Here is a 6,000-nt window from a genome sequence, read left to right on the forward strand (position 1 = left end):
CCTGCTCCATGACAGACCAAACATGGGTTGTGAGTACTGCACTTGTAGATCGGCTATTTTCACTACTCTTCAAAATCGCCATCCTCCTCCACCCCAACCTCCTCCTTCCGCCTCGATTCTCTAGGAATCCAGGGGGGGCAGTGACGGAGCAGAGACGACCAGCCGCTCATTCCGAGTATAGAGCAAAGATGACCGTCAGCTCCAGAGACTACGCCCCCACCCTGAGTCTCGCCCTACCTTGGGTTCCTCACTCCACTCCATGCATTCATCTCATTCTGTTTCAATAAACTGTTAATCTTGAGCGAAGGTGTGGTCTCTTACTAAGTGAATTGGGGTTTTTTTGTCAGACAGACACCCAGTCCTTGTAGAGTTTAAATACAAAACAAATCACACCTGTGTTCACCACTTAGTGTTGATTATGTGTTGGACACTTTGATATGGCTGCCTGCCTGTGTCCAACGCATCTGTTTATAGTGGTGACTTGTTCGTCTTAAAATACTCTGTTGTCTGTGTCCGACTAGTTAGTGGTTTCAAGTTTTTGTTCTGTAGATATTTTGTTGTGGTCGTGACAACACTTAGTTTTGTATTTTATGTGTATTTTAAAGCCCTCAAGAGCGAGTCTGTGCCGATCTAGACTCAATTGCCTTGTGCAGCCCTGCTCTCTGTCCGCATGGAAACTGCGACCTACAGATGTAAGTAGCACCACAAATAAATGACAAACTGCTAAACAATCTTCATCTGATGCAGAATAGACAATGCTCCAACTGATGTTCACAAGGGCTCTTTATTTACCCCACCGTGAAAAACTATGAATGAAACCACACAAACAAAATCACTTTTAACACAATGATTTATAAACACCATATGACATGTCCTTTTTGACAGCCACGCTGTATTTCCTTTAAATGTCCATATTAATGAAATCCACATGTCACACAAACATACACGATGCAATGCAATATAACTGTACAAACAAAATAACAGGTAACACAATTGCATGATGGTAACCATGGCAACGAATAGTGTCTGTTTCCTGTTTCTGCACAAGGAGGGCGAGTATTTCTGTTTTTTATACCCAGCACCCTAATCAATGGAACTTGATTCAGCTGGAGGGGCACTTCCTGACGAGGGAACCTCCCAAGAGCACTTCAAGTCAAGGGACTGGTTTAAAAAAGGGTGTGTGTGTGTGTGTGTGTGTGCGTGTGTGCGTGCGTGTGGAACCCCAGGGGTCGTTGAGGGAGTTCCAGGGGTCCCCAGCTAAATGATAGTTTGGGTCAATTGGAACCAAATGGACCCTTAAGGGTCTGTAACTCTGAGAGTGTACAAATGGATCCTAACAGGTCCAATTGGTTCCATTTGTACACTCTCAGAGTTAAATTAATGATTTTACAATATAAATTGGGGGTTCCAGAGATAGAAATGCCATTACATGGGGATCCGTAGACGTCGACTAATGCATGTCAAACTGGGGGTCCTTGAAATTAAACGGGTTTAGAATCACTGCTAGAGCTGTAAAAACTTCTCTCATGGGCACACATGCCATGGCACACACATGCTTTGACGAAGGTGCAGACAAAGTGGATGAAAGCACACTGGAGCTTGGGAAGCTCATGAGCCTGAGGAGAACATGAACATACAGAGTCATAAAAGCATGCATAACATTTTCAAACACAGAGCGGGAAAGACAAGATTGAATCTTTGCCAGCCTCCTAAACTGGAAGCTCTTTCTGACATCACAAACAGCAGGAAAATCAGAACACTTGTTTGAGCCAACTCCAGACAACAGACAATCTACTGAATGTTAAAAGTGCAGGTTTTTTGGGTGAAATTGAGCTCAGAAAACCCATTTTTTAATGTCACTGATGGGTATTTTTCCACCATATAGCTTTAAAGACTATAAAAACAAGGACCAAGGACTGTATTAAAAATAGTTACTATAAATAGCTTCGACAGCAGAGCTATGATACTGGGAACTGAGAGCTCCGGAACTCTGGAAATACTTTTAGAATCGAATTACAATACATACTTAACTTTAACCAGGATACTTTAAGTAAATAGCCAATATAAATAATGTTACTCTAGGAGAATTACCTTTTACATACCAAAATGTTTACCTGTGTCCACCCAAGGAGAGAGGTCCATTCAGAGTGAGGTTTTATAGCCATATTTTATATTGATTCAGAGAGACAGAACAAGATCCACATATTCAGCATAATAATTTACAATCAAATTAGACAGACCCCGCAGGGCCGGTCCAACGTGGTCTCTCAATGCCGTTCCAAAATGGCATTGGGTATTTATACTTCTTTACTCAAAATGGAGAATGGTACAAAATAGACGTGGCAATACAGAGGAGCATCCTAACCAATGTACAGTGTTGGGAAAGTTCTTTTTTTTTAGGAACTAGTTCAGTTCACAGTTCAAATTTTTTTAAATGAACTAGTTCCGTTCATAGTTCATCATCCAAAATTTTGAACTAAAGTTCATCGTTTGAAAAATGAACTATTATAGTTCTTTTTCGTTCTTTTTTTGCTTTAATTTTTATATATTTTTTACATTTTACAAAAATTGCTCTTTTGCAATGTGAAATGCCACCGAATGGGCACATACTTTTATTGTGAAGGCAAAAGTTTCTGAATGTTCTCAGAGCCTGCATCTCCGCATGCTGGGGGTGGCTGATCTACAAGCTCACAACGTGTCCGGACGCGACGCGTTGTGAGCTTGTATATCAGCTATTTTCAGCACGGAACACATTGTACGGCGAAGAATAAATCAGGCATCACTGCGATTCATTCACTGTGGAAGAGAGATGTCTTTTGTTGGCCGTTCGTGGCGATATTATGGACACGTACCTTCTCAACGCGATAATAACCAACTAAGCTATTGGAAGCTATTTTTCATGGCACATTATGTTTAATCAAACAACAAGTTCCCTCAGTGTTTGTTAGGAGTTGGGACAGTGTCTGCTGCTGTCTGTCAGCGTGCATGATCATCATGCAGTAGCTACATGCGCGCTCCAGTGACAGCTGAGAAAGATTAGTTAATTTGTGTCGGATAGGGACTTATCGGTGGGTTTTCAGCTAAATATTAAGGCCTGTTTAGGGTGTGTTTTAGTGCCGGGGATTTCGCCTGGAAGACTCTATTGAAACACTCACTCTTGAACGAAAGTTGAACGTGAAAAAGTGACGCCAGAAATGAACGCGTTCACAATGACGTTCATCAAACAGAAATACAGTACGTTCAGTTCACGTTCACCCTAAATGTGAACGAGTTCGTGAACGATCGTTCTTTGAACGCGTTCGGGTACAACACTGCCAATGTATGGGATATGTAGTTTTGGGAATGACCTGTAGTTCGAGAAAGCACAGAGGCTGGCGTTGCCATGGCACCCGGTTGATAAGATTCCCCGGCCCAAGAGCAAGGTCATACGCAGGCAGCAGACACCTCTCATTATGCAGTGTAATCGGGAAACTACATTTCTTACTAACTAGACGCTGAGACAGCGTGAAGTAATAATATCTACATATGAGTGGAGCACAGGGCAACCAGATTAAAAGGTCAAAGGAGTCAATGACCATCCACCCACAAAATACCACCACAATGCATAGAAAATACCTATAGTCACAATCCCTTTAAGGTCACTAATGTACTGTCCTGGTGTGGCTTTATCTCACACTTTGTGTACTTTGTGTCAATGTACTCCAGTAAAGTAAAATATCACGCCTGTGTGAAGTGAGGGGCGATCTTATCATACTGCAGTGTAGTGTATAGAGTATAGACTACCTCATCTCAGTCATTCCGGTCAATCAGAATTTGCATCCTCACCTTCGTCTTCAATGTTGTGTGTTGTGTTTACGCAATGTTTCTGTTTACACAAACACTCCAAATTATCCATTCATTGTCAATGGGATTTAATGTTTGTGTTAGGACAAAGTTTGTGCACACACACCAAAAGCTGCAGAAGGAAAGCTGGACATATAGGAGGGGCTATCGTCACTCAAATACACTTGAGTAGGTGTACTTACGTCACTGGGGGAGAGACAGGGAGAAAGGAAGATATATGGGATGGGAGAGAGAGAGAGACAGAGAGAGAGCTAGAGAGAGAGAGAGAGAGAGAGAGAGAGAGAGAGAGAGAGAGAGAGAGAGAGAGAGAGAGAGAGAGAGAGAGAGAGAGAGAGCTAGAGTGAGAGAGAGAGAGAGAGAGAGGAGGATGGATGCTTGCTGAGGTCAGGGCCACATTAGGGCCATGGTGACCTTTGTTTCTGCACCAGTACACCACATAATGGGCTGTGTCATCACTCTGCCAGTGCCACAGGGAATCCACTCTCTTTTCACCTTTTTTTATCCCTCTCTCTCTCTCTCTCTCTCTCTCTCTCTCTTTCTTGCTCCCATTGCTCGTTTTTTCACCCTTCCCCTCCCTTGTTCCAGTCTCCCTCTCTCTCTCTCCCTCTCTCTCTCTCTCTCTCTCTCTCTCGTCTCATTCTTTCGCTTCCACATCAGTCTCTGTGTTCATTAACGCCTCTTCCGTTAATTTAGGCTACTATACATAGTCTCCTATCCCAGGCGGCCTTACTTCCGCTGAGCCATAGTTGCAGCCCTACATTCCTGTAAACGACCACCCCCTTGCACCAACTTGTAACTCCCGTCCGCCGGTCGGTAACTCCCGTCCGCCGGTCGGTAACTCCCGTCGGCTGGTCGGTAAATCCGACCGCCGGTCACAAATGCATGTCAGAATAGAGAGAACTGAAGTGAGATCACTGCCGTGAGAGGCTATGTTTATATCTCTCTTCTTTTATGGTTCTTTAATCAATAAAATGTTTATAATTTATTCATAATAATTTAATTGAAGATATTAAACGTTTCTGATCCCCCTGGGTCTGAGAGGTTTCTTTTCTCCATTGAAAATATAGGATCTCAACAGCATTGTGGCCAGGGTTCATAAAGAGCTAGCCCTGAACATGTCTGTAAGTGTACAAATGGAAACAAATGAACATTTGGTTCCATTTGTACACTCTCAGAGTAAGGGGGTCCTTTTAATAAAACATTTGAGAACCACTAGTTGGACTCCTATACTGTATGGTGTATGCTGTAGTGTCGTAGGAAATAAGTGTCATACATATTCTAGTATTCTTGATCATAAGTCTATATCAAAGTCTTATGATCAAAATAAGACATTATAATGGTGTGTAAAAATAGAAAATCTAAAATGTGTCCATGTATGGACATATTGATGTGGCAAATTACAACTGTGCTCCCAAAATAAGGCGATTTTACGTGAATTTTAAGTGAATATGAAGCATAAACTAACTGAAAAAGTACTAATTTATCCAAAGAGCAAAAAAATACATTTTGTCAAAACACGGAGGTTATCACATTTCTCAACTCAATATCATAAACGACATGAGTCACTACCTGACAGAATGGCCGGGTTGATTTGTTTATTTTTATACATATTTCTGCAATGACGCAATGCTAAGATGACCCCATGTGGTAGTTTCAGTATGTACACAGACCCAGAGGATAACATCAGGACTGTGATACATAAATGCAGAAACAAAGCAGCTGGTGTGTATTTATTTCCTTGCAGGCAGGGAATGAATCACAGGGGTTATTTTAACACACCACCCACGGACACAGTTACATTTCCTGAATGTGTGATGAGCATGTGTGTGTGTGTGTGTGTGTGTGTGTGTGTGTATGTGCGCGCGTGTGCGTGTGTGTGTGTGTGTGTGTGTGTGTGTGTGTGTGTGTGTGTGTGTGTGTGTGTGCGTGCATGCGTGCGTGCGTGCGTGCGTGCGTGTGTGTGTGTGTTGTGCATGCACGCCTGTATGGAAATAGGAGAAAGAGGCTGACTCATCACGCTAAGAAATAGGTGATTTTTTTTAAAGGCCTCTCAAGACCAGACAAACGTTTGGAGAAATTCATTGGGACATGACATTTGTGCAAGGATGGTTAAATGATTTAACAGGTGCTGTGAAGAACTCGATGAGGTGCATGAAA

Source organism: Protomyctophum parallelum, assembly GCF_964188405.1.
Source record: "Protomyctophum parallelum genome assembly, chromosome: 16".
NCBI lineage: Eukaryota > Metazoa > Chordata > Actinopteri > Myctophiformes > Myctophidae > Protomyctophum > Protomyctophum parallelum.